Source organism: Oratosquilla oratoria, chromosome 31 (assembly GCF_046742065.1).
Source record: "Oratosquilla oratoria isolate Oo_2021 chromosome 31, ASM4674206v1, whole genome shotgun sequence".
Lineage (NCBI taxonomy): Eukaryota > Metazoa > Arthropoda > Malacostraca > Stomatopoda > Squillidae > Oratosquilla > Oratosquilla oratoria.
This window is the reverse complement of record NC_134807.1, coordinates 15,361,729-15,377,114: the sequence shown is the minus strand read 5'-3', so window position 1 is coordinate 15,377,114 and position 15,386 is coordinate 15,361,729. Positions and strand designations below refer to the sequence as shown.

Genomic DNA, 15,386 nt, shown 5'->3' with positions numbered 1-15,386 from the left:
ATGAAAGAGTATTGGGATGGTTTGGACACATGGAAAGAATGAGTGAAGAAAGATTAGTAAAAGAAGTGTGGACGGTGGAAGTGGAAGGAGTGAATATGAGGGGGCGTCCTAGGATGAGATGGATGGATGGGGTGAAAGGGGCTTTACAAAAGAGAGGAATGTCTGTGGAGGAAGGACAGAAGATAGGGGTGAATGGAGAAGGGTTGTGTATAGATGAGGCTGTGATGCATGAGGAGGAGTGGGTGGGGGATGGGGGGTGAGGAAGTATGTATGAAAAAAAAAAATTTGACGCAGCTCAAAGGGATTTCTTCCCGTCTTCTCCTTTTCTGCATGAGGGGATGGAGAGGGGAGGTCACCAAATTTATGAAGTGGCCTTGCTGTGGATGTGATGTGTCTTGCGACACTGCTTCTGACCCAGGGCAGTGGACAGGATGCAGGGATGACCTGTCATCCAGGAGGTGCCAAGATAGAAGGGTGGAGGGGAGTGGAATATATGGGAAATGAAATGGGTGGGAGTGATTTCTATGCTTTTTTCTTTTTGGCTACCCCCCGTGTAAGGGGGAAAAAGACTTTGATATATGTATATATATATATATATACTATATATATATATATATATATAATATATATGTAGACATTCTGAGAGTAATTTTCCCCATAAGAGGAATTGTTGAGTGCATGTTGCAAGGATGGGCTGAGCTGTACCAGCCAGGACTTACCATGATGGAAAGGTCAGCCCTAAGTTTCCAGACAAAACCTGTGCCATGTAGAAACTCATTGATGACAGGCCTATTTTTGACCATGGACTGAACCACCCTTTGGATCCGACACCCTCACCCCTTTGGCACTTGTCTTGGAGTACAGGTTTTTGGGGTAGTGAATAGTTAGATGATTCCTCAGCCATCTACTTGGTGGAGTCCCCTATCCCTTCCCTTCTTATTTGCTACCCTGCCCTCCTTTTCTCAGTTTTTTCTTTTACTCAAAAGAACTTTTGGTAGATATAGGTTTCCCTGAAGCCATATCAGAAGGCAGCTGGGTGATGAGATATACCGTGAGGTCAACACTCATTGCGAGGGGCAAAACCCAGCATGCTGATGGAGATAGGGTAGAGGGGATACCTTTGATGGCTGACTCTTTTTCCATCTTCCAGTGCACTCAAAGAGTAGCTACACAGACTCCATACCCTATGGAACAAAACTTGAGGACAAATTGGGCTGTGAAAGCTTCTACTCATGACCAGAGTCCTTTGAGTGTAAATAGTAATTTTCAGGAATTTTCCAGCTATGCACTTTTCTTTTATTGCTTCAGACATCAGACAACTGCAGTATCTTCTTCCATGTGTTATCTCTTTATTTCTCAATATATGGTGTGGTCCAAAGAAAATAGTGACTATGTGGTTACTATCACTATTAACTCTAACCCTCCACCACCTGAACCTCCCAATCCCCCTCCAAAAATGCTCAATTCCAAAGTTGATGACCATAACACAGAAAAGGTAAAGTTCCCTATCAATGACCCTGGTTTAGATAAGAATAGAATTACTACTACAAAACTATCTTCTACTACTTCAAAGTCTTAAATTCCTACCAAGCCTTGGTGTCTTCTATAATTTTTTGTGGTCGCTCTTCCAGTAAGTTTTACTTTTGATTTTATCCACAAGGAATTTTCAGCATTTGAACATGTCTGTGAGATAAGAAACAGATTAACCTCTTCAATACAAGTAAAATTCTTGCAGGTAGCATCAGCTGCCTGGTGTATGATAATTTGATGATGCATCATAATACATACATACATACATACATATACCAAGGCTTTTTCCCCCTTACAAGGGAGGTAGCCAAAAAGGGAAAGGCATAAAAACACTCCCACCCATTTCATCCCTACATACACTCCACACCCCTCCCACCCTCCCTCTCATCTGAGCACCTCCTGGATGACGGGTCATCCCTGCACCCTGCCCACCGCCCTGGGTCAGAAGCAGTGTCGCAAGGCACAGCACATCCACAGCAAGGCCGCTTCATTTAATCGGCGACCCCCCCTCTCCGTCCCCCCTTGCATGTAAGGAGAGGACGGGGAGAAATCCCTTCGGGCTGCGTCAAAATTTACTCACACATACTACCCCACCCCCCACCCCCCTGCCCATTCCTCCTCATGCAATCACAACATCATCCATATACAACCATTCTCCACTCACCTCTGTCTTCTGTCCTCTCCCTTCCTTCCTCAACAGACATTCCCCTCTTCCCCAAAGCCCCCTTCACCCCATCCATCCACCTCATACTTGCACTATAAACTATAAAGTTACAGCTGTATTACTCATTCTGTTTCGTTCTGAATATTAATAACCACAGAAAATATGATCAAGCCAATTCACAGAATATGCAGGCCACTCAGCTAAAACTACAAAATAAATATAATCAAGATACTGATTCCACCCATGCCTCATGACACCTATGTAGGCATCATCATAAGGAAGGGATTAAGTAACCAAGCACAGTCCTGGGAGACTTGGGTAACATTCCCAAATGCTAAAGATGCTTTAAAAGCATCCAGGAAATATAATTGATATTGGTGTCAGGTGCTCTTAATCTAGATACCTATGTACCACCAAAACTGCAGACTGGAAAACATCCAACAAACTCAGTATTGGTAAGACATCCAAAGTTTCCTAGATGGCTGATAGTGATCACATGTGAGGACAGAGACAATTTAATTAAAGTAAGGAGATTCTTATGACAAAATTGGATCCATTAATAGGCAAGATACAACTCAACTTGGTTGAAATAGTTTTCTTGTCCACATGAAGACCGATACACAGGCAGTCATGCTTTTAAACATGAAATTGGAAAATGAAAACATGCTGAAGGAAGTAAAACCTCACTATAATTTTAGTTATGTAAAGGGTGTAATATTTGATGAAGACTTATATGATTTTACAGAAGAAATACTTGTGTGCCCAGATAATATATGGTTATCTTTTAAAAGTGCCACCTTGCCTACAGAATGGATAATTGAAAGCTTGTTTGCTCAAGTGTGTACTTACAAACCAAAACCACTACAGTGTTTCAATTGTTTTGGGTTTGTTCACTCATCAAGAGTTTGCACCGGGCCTAAACTTTGTGATATGTGCTCTAAGACAGAACATGAGAACCCTGAGGAGTAACAACATGCCATCATATAGAAATTGCAAAGGAAATCACTATTCTCAGTTTAAGAAATGTAAGATATTCCAAAAAGAACAAGAAGCTATACTTAAGGCACAAGGTGAACATTTTAGTGCAAGTTATGCCAGGAAGCTTTTGAACAGACCTACTTATTTGGATAAGGTAAAAAGTACTACGAGTATACCAAGTGAAGTAACGAAGAAAGCCAATGTTACAAATTCAGCATCTCAACCCAAACAGAAGACTTTTCATCTAGGAAGAGTCTTCCTGATTCTGAACTCAGTATAATGCCTGCTTTCCAGATTTCAGCTGGAAAGCCTTCCCAGCCCCCTCATGATGAAGGATCTCAAGCTCCTACTAAGGGAGCCTTTCAGGCTTCTTTGGAGGCCACCCAGGGTTTCTCTATAGAGACCACCCTGACTTCTGTAGATCTCCCAAGCATGCTGCCTTCTGGACCTGGGAGACTCCCCCATGGAGGACATACTTGCCCACAAGCCTCAGATTGTGGAAATGCACAAAAATAAAATCATGGAGTCAGAAACAGATAGTGAAAAGTAACTCACTCCTCCACCTCAACCACCCAACAACAAAGCACCTGCATCCAAGAGGCCATCTTCTCTGAGCAAATCTAGGGAAAATGAAAATAAAAAGAAGATAAATGCTCATCAGGTAAATCAAACCTAAATAGACCATTACTAACCAGACCTGGAGACCATAACAAATAACATCCTTAATGCCTCTTATCCAGTGGAACATCTGTAGATTTAATGCTAATAGGGAACAAATCCAAACCCTTATCAAGGAGCATGAGGTGTCTGCTATTCGTCTCCAAGAGACTATGCTAGGTAATAATTCATCTCCAAATTTTAAACAAAACTATGCTTTCTACAAGTTCCCTCCATTGACAGGTGTACATCCTCAGGGAGGTGCAGTCATTATTGTGAGCAAGTCTTTTAATCATCGAAATCTTGAACTTGATACTTCTACAAGCCTGTGCAATCCATATTTTCACCACCAGATGGATTGCTTTGTGTTCTTTATATCTAGAACCATCTTTGGAAAACAGATTGCAAGATGAATCTGGTAATCCTTGACAATTAGAATTGAATGATCTACAGACTTTAATAGATCTACTCCCCCAACTATTTTACTAATGGGGGATTTAAACTCTAACCATACTTTATGGGGTGAAACTAGTTGTGACTGACAGAGCAATACAATTGAGGAACTAATCTATTGTAGTGACATAATACTATTAAATGATGGCTCCCCAACCTGGCATGCTATCTTTCATAACACCGACTGCCATTGATCTCACAATTTGTTCAGCACTCATAAGACTAAACTATCAGTGGTCAATGAATTGAGATACTCATGAGAGCAATCACTGGCCCAGTCATATTAAGTACCTTAGAAATACCTCATCCTCATGCCTACCCAAATGGAAGACTGATGAGGCAGATTGGGTAGCATTTAAATCCACTAAATCCTAGTACAATAGCAGCTTATTATTATATAGTATCATAAACAGTGGGGTTATGATATCCATCCCCAAAGCTACAGGAAATCCTTGTCATCCACTTGTTCCCTGGTGGAATGATGCTTGTGATTCAAGTAGAAAAATTACAAGAACCTGTTACCATAGATATTGTAAACTACCTGTCTTAGGCAATCAGATGATATATAGAAGAGCTTTGGCTAAGCAAAATAAGGTTTTTAAACAAGCAAGAAGAGCTTCTTTTTAAGATACATTATTGAACTGAAAATCAATTCACCCATTAATTTGGTGTGGGATAGAATCTGGAAATTGCTCAGAAAGTTTGTTCCACCCCTACTTCCCATTCTAAAGAACAACAGTAATCTGTTTTCAGATCCTAAAGATGTGGCAGAACCATTGGGGAGACACTTTTCCAATATTTCAAATGTTCTCCACTATTTTCCATATTTTAAACAAATCAGAAAACATCACAGTTGTTCCTCCTGTTAGTTTGAATTCAGAGGCATATAATGTAACTTTTGATATGAAGGAGTTGGATTACACACTATCTTCATCCTTACCAACTTCTAGAGAGGATGAAATCTTATACTCTATGGTCTCTCATCTCTCATCACAATCAAAAGAGTTCTTATTATATTTTCTTAATGAATTCTGGCATTCAGGAACTTCTCCCAAATCATGGGAAACATCTGTAATTATTGCTATATCAAAACCAGAAAAGGACTTCAGTCTTACCCAAGGATACAGGCTTATTGCTTTAATTGCATTTCAAAAATTTATGAAAGAATGATAAATACTCAGTTAGTATGGTACCTGGAATCCAAAGGTCTTCTGTCTAACAAACAATTTGGTTTCAGGAAGAACAGAAACATTCTGGATCCTATGTTGTTTCTCACTCAGGAGGTTTAGGGCACTTTTGCTGTTCAGAACCAGAGTATAGTGGTATTTTTTTAACTGGAAAAAGCCTATGATGTCACCTGGCAGGGAGGTATTCTCAAACAACTAGCAAACTGGGGCATTGGAGGCAATATGTTCAATAGCATTAAATATTTTATGTCAGATATCTTAGTGAGGATAGGCTCATCTTTCTCCTAGGCTTTTCTTCAAGAGGAAGGCCTTCCTCAAGGAAGTGTCAAGTCCAACACTTTTTAATATTGCCATAAATGGCTTATTGGAAATGTTCCCTATTGGAATGTATGGTCCAGCCTTTGCTGATGACTGCAATTATTTGCAGCAGATCCACTGCACTCAAGGTTGGGCCATAGATTCAGAAAGCCATCCATCTAATGACAACATGGCTTAAAACTCGAGGTTCTAAATTCTCACCAGAAAAGACTAAAGCCACAATTTTTCCAGATTAAGGTAAAGAGAACAAATTCCTACTTAATTTCAGAAGGATCCATATTACCTCATGAAGATTGTGTCAAATATTTGGGTATATTTTTAGATGAAAAACTAACTTTTAATTACCATATTAGGGATTTAGTTTGTAATGTAAAAAAAGAGATTAACATCCTTAAGGTTGTGTAAGATTATAACTGGGGAGCTGACAGGACTACTCTTTTAAAGATCTATCAGTCTGTATGTTTGAACAAATTAAAATATGGATGTCAAATCTATAGATCTGCTAGTAAAACTACCTTAGCAAAACTAGATGTAATCCATAACATGACCTTTCATATTTGACCCAGAGCTTATTGAACATCACCTGTTGACAGCCTGTATGTGAATTTGGGTCTTCAATATATAAGCAGAGTCCTGACATCTAAAATTAATTAACTATACACATGTTAATCAACCAAATGACAGAGCACCAACAAGACCAAAGGTGCCAAAACCCTGGGAGGTTAGATTACATAACACTAAAGAAGTGGGATCATTTCCCCATCATATAGAAAAAATTGGTATTCCAAAGTTCTCTCCATAGTGTAGACCTCAAATTATTATTTCTCCTATTTTGGCTAAAGAATAAAAAAAATTGTCTTGATATTGAATTAAAGAGAAAATTTATAGAACATTTTTTGATACATAGTAATACTATGAGCATTTATACCAATGGATCCAAGACTTTGGAAGATGTCAGCTCTGCTGTGGTAACCCATTATATAACCATTAAAAAGAATTTACCTTCCAACACTTCTATTTTGTCCACAGAACTGTTGGCAATACTGAGTGCTGTTTTATATTTTTAATGAAGGACTTACAAATAATACGTGATTTACAGTGAACTTTTTTATTGGTCCTTTTACAGAGCAGAAAAGAGATCAAAGTTCTCTTTGCTGGGTTACTACTCCTGTTGGTATCATTGGTAATGAGTGTGCCGATGTTGCTGCTAAAGTAGCAACTAATTTCAGTCATACCTCTAGCACCAGCCTTCTACATACAGACAGTGTTATTCACAAATAAAGACCAATGACAACTACATTGGTCTAATGATTACAGGCTGCACAAATACATCACCTACAGACCATTTACACCATGAAACAAAAGTCCTCAAAGTCAAGGACCACCTCGACATGAGAGGCACACAAACACTTGCTGCAGCCACCACAAACACATCACACCCGCTACACTACATAGCAGAACACCCACACACACCAAGAAACATTAAAACTACACCCAAAGACCTTTATTACACACAGATACTCTCTTCTCTTCCTCCACAACCACCAAATACCAGCCTCCGGAAACATATTCATAATCATATCACTCACCGCTCCATTAACACACTGAAAGACAACACACTGCTGCATGCCAGACCCCCTGATATCCACCCTTCTGAATCCTCTCTCCCACGTAAGGACAGAGTCCACTTGGCCAGACTGCGATGCGGTCACCACCCAGCACTTCTAAGCTACCAGAAGAGGCTGGACGACCGTGTTGTGAACAGCTGCCCAGGATGTAACACTTCACCCCATACCATACAACACATAATGGAAGACTGCATTATACACAATCATGCACGCAAACAACACAACATACACTCTATAAAGGATTTGTGGGAAAACCCAGTTTCGGCTGTGGCCTTCCTTGGGGAGACGGGACTGCTCGGACAGACAGTCTAGGGAACAACAACAACAACAACAACATTGGTCTAATTTGATCAGAAACTTCATATTAAAGACTACTAGGCTTTCTTTTCTTCCCTGGACCCACATTCAGAGGGAGAGAAGATCTGATACAATTTTAACCAGGCTTTGTACAGGTCATTCACATCTCAAGTTTTTGATGGCAAGTGGAGCTGATGCTCCATCTGTCAAATTGATTTTACTATCAAACACTTTAAATGAATGCCCAGTGTTTTCTGTTCAACATAAGGGAAATTTACTATCAAATAAGTCAATGATACACATCTTAGGGGACAACAACCTTATAGCAAATGTTTTAAAGTTTCTTTAAGATATCAATATGTTTTATATTCAATTTATTTTATCTATTTATAGTTTTTAACAATTATATATGAGATTTTGGTACGTCTTACTTAAAATGTTTAGTGTATAGTTTTAGTGTTCAACAGTATGAATATGTTGGGTCAGTAAACAGTATAATTGTATCTATTGAATATATATATATTGACAAATATATGCACTGAATGGTGTTCCGGATTTGGCAGTTGGTATTAGACCAAAAAAACTCATAAATCAAATAAAAAATCCCCTTGGTGTTTGGATGGTGGCTGCTGATCCACCAGTAGATGAATCTCTACACTCTAACAGAGGTCAAAGGAACTGTGATTAAGTTGACAGGTGGAAAGCAGCCAGTATCTGCAATATTTGTGCAGAATACTGAAAGCTGGAGTTAAGGCTATGAACTGCAGGTTATATGCAGTAGTGTCTGCTGTCTGGCAGTCCCTCTGACTGGAAAAAAGGTCTGGTCATCCCTATCTGGACAAGGAAAGGGGATTGGCAGGACTAGAACAACTACTGTGGTATTACACTTCTGAATGTGCCAGGTAAAGTACTTGCTCATCTGTTGCTGACATGAGTTCATTCACATCTGTTAAAGTTTCAGAACCTTGAGTAGTCTGGGTTTATGTCAGGTAAGTTAACAACTGATCAGAACCTAGCACTTTGTATTCATATAGATAGCCAATGTGAGTTTCAGCAGGGGTTTCAAGGTGTTTGACTTGGTGTATCATGGGGTACCTGGGATCTTCTGCAGATCCGTGAAATTCCAGCAAAGATTATTGACTTCCAGGTCCCCAGCCATTCTGGCAGAGTGACCCTTACTCCATAGTCTCCAGTGTCTCCTGCAACACAACACCACTCCTTGACCTTGGGTGATCTCCAACACACTCATGGGCAGCTTTCAGAGTTTCACATTTAAAAGTGTCCCACACTTCTTCAGGGTCCTCAAAAGAGTCAAGTACTTCAAACTAATTAAAAATTGCTACTGCATACTCCTGGTCACATGCATCATCCCTGAATTTCTCCAGATGAAACCCAATGGTGGTGGTGGTGAGCCATGTAGATGGTTCAGCTACAGCTCCAATATTTTCATATATTTTTGGTCTTGCACTTGGGTTTTGGAATTCCATTCTGTAATATAGTATTGATAGTTATTCAAGCATTCCAATGTAGAAGAGGTTGACATAAATTCCAACTAATAAGAAATGACTTATCAATTGTGACTCAATGGGTGAAAGAAAACACCAGATATAGAAACAATGAAGAATTGTCGGGACTGGACTTAATATTCACATCTGAGCCTAAAATAGTGGACAAAATGAAATACAAGACACCAGTTGGGAAGAGTGACCACATACTAATAGAGTCTGAACTAAAAGAACAAAATGATGTGAAAAGAGATGAGAAGCATAGAAAAGGAAGACTAATGTTCAACAAAACAGACAAATTGGATTTTTTTTTTCAAAATGTGAACTGAGAATTTTTTTTAAATGAAGAAACAAAGATGGAAGAGAAATGGAACATATTAAAAGAAAAATACAAGAAGGGAACAGATGAATACATACCAAAGAAGAAACAAAAAAGGGTATACATAAAGTGCTGGTATAACAAAAAGTGTAGTGAAGCTAAAGATAGAAGAGACAAAGCCTGGAAAAGATGGAAAAAAGACAAAAAAAAACAAAAACAAAAAATGGCAAACATACATCAAACTAAGAAACGAATGTGTAAAAATATGCAGGGAAGAAAAAAGAAACTATGAAAAAGACATAATAGAAAAATCCAAGGACCAACCTAAACTATTCTGGATATATAAATGACAAACTAAAAGACAAACATGGAATAGTGAAATTGCATGAAGGAAATAGAGAATATATAGATGATGTAGAAATGGCTGAAATTATGATCAAACATTTTAAATCTGTATTCACAATTGAAAACTCACAAAATTGGGAGGAAGGACAGAGAGAAAGATCCCCCACAATGAAAGAAATAACGGTCACACAGAAAGAAATAAGAGAACAAATAAAAAACCTTGACATTAGAAAGTCACACGGGCCAGATGGAATTGCAAATTGGATATTGAAAGAATGTATAGATGAACTAACGGACAAAATACACAAGATAATTGATTTCTCACTCAAAGAAGGAAAAGTACCACAAGATTGGAAAAATGCAAATATTGTACCAATATACAAAGGAGACAAAGAAAACCCAACCAACTATAGACCGGTCTCCCTTACAAGTACTATAGCAAAAATATGCGAAAAAGTTATCAAAAGTAAATGGATTAAACACTTGGAGGACAACAAAATACTAAATCCAAAACAATTTGGATTTAGAAGTGGAAGATCATGTGCCACAAACTTAATATGCTTTTACTCGAGATTAATAGAAATAATTCAAGAAAGGGACGGATGGGCAGATTATGCCTTCTTAGATTTACAAAAGGCATTTGACAAAGTACCACACAAACAGCTGCTAAGAAAAATTGAAACAATAGGTGGAATACAAGGAAAATTATTGGAATGGATGAAAGATTTCTTGAACAGGAGAAAAATGAGAGTGGTACTCAGAGACAAGAACACAAATTGGGAAGAAATGATAAGTGGAGTCCCACATGGCTCTGTATTGGCTCTGATAATGTTTGCCATATATATAAATGACATGGATGAAGGTAAGGAATGTTATATGAACTTCTTTGCAGATGATGCAAAACTACTAAAGAGAGTAAGTACAGAAGAAGATTGCAAATGATTACAAGAAGACCTGGACAAAATCTGGAAATGGAGTCAAAAGAGTGAAATGAATTTCAACATCAAAAAATGTAGTATAATGAAATTTGGAAAAAGTAAAAACAGAATATCAGGACAATACAAAATTGGCACAAAGGAAATTAAAAAAGTCAACTCAGAAAGGGACCTAGGAGTGAGTAACTATCACCAATGACATGACACCAGACAAACATATCAACAAATTATTCAGAGAAACTTTCAATTTATCAAGATCAATGAAAGTGCCATTTGACTACATGGATGAAGAAATGGTAAAGAAAATATTAGTTACAGTGATGAGACCAAAATTGGAGTATGCTGCTACACTATGGACACCTAGTACTAAAAAGAACATAAAGAAATTAGAAAGAATTCAAAGAGCAATGACAAAGATGGCACCAACACTCTCCAATTTGACATACGAACAAAGATTGGATAAACTCAAACTACCTACCCTAGAACAAAGAAGAGAAAGAGGAGACCTGCTAACCATATACAGAATTATGAAAGGGTTGGAAGTCCTTGATAGAGATGACTTATTAAAGTGGGATAAAAAAAAACAGAGGACATGGAAAGAAACTTAAAAAGGATAGTTACAGAAGAGATCTGAAAAAGAATAGCATCCCATACAGTGATAGATATCTGGAACAAAGTGAATGAAGAAACAGTGAGTGCAAAAACTATACAAGAATTTAAGATCAAACTGGATGCTGAAAGATACAAAATCGGGTTGCCACAAGCATAGCTCTCTTCCCGTAAAATACAACTAGGTAAATAAACAAAACCAGCTGATTCACAAATGTATTTACCTAGTTGTATTTTACGGGAAGGGGAGCTATGCTCGTGGTGTCCCGTCTTCATATCTCATTTTATCTAAACTATTTTTAAATTCATGTATTGTTTTTGCACACACTACTTTCTCATCTAACTTGTTCCAACTGTCTATTACTCTGTGAGGAAAGCTGTTCTTTTTCAGATCTCTTCTATAGCTGTCTTTCTTGATTTTCTTTCCGTGTCCTCTTGTATTTCTATCATCCCATTTTATTAGATCCTCTCTATCAATAATTTCTATGCCTTTCATGATTCTGTAAATAGCTATCAAATCTCCTCTTTTCTTTGCTCTAGTGTCTGTAGTTCAAGTTTTGCTAGTCTCTCTTCATATGATAGTTCTGAGAGTGTTGGTGCCAATTTTGTAATTGCTCTTTGTATTCTTTCAATTTTTTATACATTTTTTTGTACTTGGTGACCACATCGTTGCTGCATATTCCAATCTTGGTCTTATCAGAGTGATTAGTATTTTCTTCACCATTTCTTCATCCAGGTATGTAAATGCCACTTTGATTGTTCTTATTAAATTATAAGTTTCTCCAAAAATCTTATTTATATGTTTCTCAGGTGACATATTATTCATAACAATGACTCCCAGGTCCTTCTCATTTTCTACTTTTTTATACTTTCTTCTCCCAATTTATATGATCCTGTTATTCTGTTTTTGCTTTTTCCAAATTCCATTATACTACACTTTTTAGTATTGAACTCTATCTCCCACTTCTTACTCCATTCCCAGACTTTATTTAGATCACTCTGTAGTGATTCACAATCTTCTTCCGTGTTCACTTTTTTTAATAGTTTTGCATCATCTGCAAAGAAGCTCATATAACTTTCAATTTCTTCATCCATATCATTAATATATATAGCAAACATTATTGGGGCCAAAACTGTTCCTTGTGGAACACTACTTATTACTTCATCCCAATTTGAGTGTTTGTCTCTTATCACTACTCTCATTTTTCTTTCTTGCAAAAAGTCTTCCATCCATTTAAGCAGTTTGCCCTGTATTCCTCCTTCGGTTTCTAATTTCTTAAGCAACTTCTTATGTGGTACTTTGTCAAAAGCTTTTTTTAGGTCTAGAAATGCACAATCAGCCCATCCATCTCTTTCTTGTATTATATCTATTAGCCTTGAATAGAAACATATTAAATTGGTGACGCATGATCGTCCTTGTCTGAATCCAAATTGCCTTGGATTTAGCACATTGTTTTTGTTTTTTTTGTTTTTTCTAAATATTTTACCCATCTACTTTTGACAATTCTTTCAAATTTTTTTGCTATTGTACTTGTTAGAGAGACTGGTCTATAGTTGGTAGGTTCTTCTTTATTTCCTCCTTTATATATAGGTACTATATTTGCTTTTTTCCAATCTTCTGGAACTTTTCCTTCTTTCAAGGAACTGTTTATTATGCTATCTTTTTTGTCGGCTAGTTCATTCTTGCATTCTTTCAAAATCCAGTTTGCTATTTCATCTGGTCCATGCGATTTTCTGACATCAAGTTTACTCGTGTTTCATTATTTCATTCTTTATTACTTCTATTTCTTTCATAAGGGACTTTCTCTTTCCATTCAATCTCTTAAGGTTGTATGTTCTCCCTTGTAAACACTGATTTAAAATGCTTGTTCATAATTTCCGCCATTTCTATTTCCTCTGTGTATTCAACTCCTCCTTGTCTTAATTTCTCCAAATCTTGTTTGTTTTTCAGTTTGTTGTTTACAAATCTGTAAAATAATTTTGGTTGATCTTTACATTTTTCTATGACATCTTTTTTCATATTTTCTCTTTTCCTCTCTGCACACTTGTACATATTCATTTCTATAACAAGTATATATTTTCCATTTTTCAGGTCTTTTGTCTTTCTTCCATTTGGTCCAAGCTTTATCTCTTTTGTCTTTTAACTCTCTACAACTTTTGCTGTACCAGCACTTTATATATTCTTTTTCTTGTTTTTGTCTTGGGACATACTTTTCCACTCCTTTTTTGTAAATTTTTGTCAAAATATTCCATTTCTCTTCCACTGTTGTTTCTTCTTTGTATATTTCTTCCCAGTTTTCTTTTTGAAAGAATTCTCTTATTTTATCAAAGTTTGTTTTTTCATACATCATTCTTCCTTTTCTATATTGTTCATTTCTTTTCATGTATTTTTCCTCATTTAGTTCCAGTTCAATCAATATGTGGTCACTTTTACTTATTGGTGTTTTATATTCAATCTTTTCCACTATTCTAGGTTCAGATGTGATTATTAGGTCTAGTCTCAATGGTTCTTCTTCATTTCTATACCTAGTGTTCTCCTGTATCCACTGTGTCATTGTATGGTCAATAATCATCTCGAGTAGAACATTTCCCCATGAGCCGTCTCCACCCTTTACTGTCATCTCTTCCCAGCAGACTTCTTTGCAATTAAAGTCGCCTATCATAACTATTCTTCCTCCATCTTCCATTATCTTATTTAATGTTATCCACGAGGCTGTTTTTGGAGGCACATAATTTATCACGAACTTTCTGCTTTTCTTATCTCTGTCTTCCACTTCGATCATAATCATCTCTACTGTATTCTTTCCATATGTGACACACCTCACGTTTATATCCTTCTTAGTCAGGAACATAACTCCACCCCCTTGTTTTGTCTCTGTTTCTAATCCAATAATTATATACATCATTGCCTACACTGTTGGGTGGTAGTGGAACTTTTAATTTCGTTTCTACAATTCCCATTATGTCCGGTTCTTTTTCCTTCAGATAATCATTCAGCTCATTCAGTCCTGTTATGAATCCATCTATATTTGTGTAAGACACTTTTAGTTTTCTGCCACTTCCATTGTATTCTCGGTTTCCCTTTTGTTTTTCTCTAGTATGTCGTATTTCCTTATTTTCATATTCATTACTCTCCAATAGAATTTCTCTTTTTGTGACTCCGTTCTGTTCTCGTTTTTTTCCTTAGCTTCATGTCTTTTCTTTTTTTCCTCTCTTTCCTCTTCATTCATTTCTCTTTTTATCCATACCTTTTTATATTGTTCACTTGTTGCTAGTTTCCCTGTTTTTGCCAAGATATTCTTTGCCGTCGTTTGTGACCTGAATTTAATCTTAATTGGTCTGGACTTATCTGCACTATACTTCCCGAGTCTATACATCTCTTCAATTTGTTTCATGATTTCAGGTTCATCTTCCTGAACTAATTCTAGTAAACTGATTACTTTTTCTTTTTCCTCATTCATTGTTGTGGTTCTATTTGGGTTATATTTCTCTTCCATTCCTAATATAATTATACATTTCTTTTTATCTGCTAAGTCCCTTACTATATTCTCCTTCTGTCTCATCACTTTAATAACTGAGTCTTCAGTTTGTTCTTTCATTTGCTGTTTTATTATGTCAGTAAATGCAACTCTACTGTTTTCTTGGATCTTTATCCAACCCTGTGCTTCCTTTGCTATGGCCTCTTTATTGTCTTTATTATTCCTCTTTAATTCCTCATTCTCCTCTTTTACTTCTTTTAACTGCCTTTTTAAATCTTCTATTTCTTTAGTTAAGTTTTTGTTCACCTTCTCAAGTTCTTCCATTTTTTCAACTCTGCGTAATCTTTGCTACGTTACCGAACCTCTTCTCCCAATGTTCGGTCATTTGTTCAAGTTCTTCTAGTCTTGCCAATCGGGGGAGGTTGGTATCCTCCCCCCCCCTCATTAAATCCCTGGAAATTATTTTCTTCACCTTCCATTTT

General features: G+C 37.0%; 1 protein-coding gene across 2 annotated transcripts in view; it reads left to right on the top strand.

Moving 5' to 3' along the window:
• Positions 1-15,386, top strand: part of LOC143041454 (UDP-glucose 4-epimerase-like) — a 295,689-nt gene that overhangs the window by 185,940 nt on the left and 94,363 nt on the right. The window lies entirely within an intron of this gene.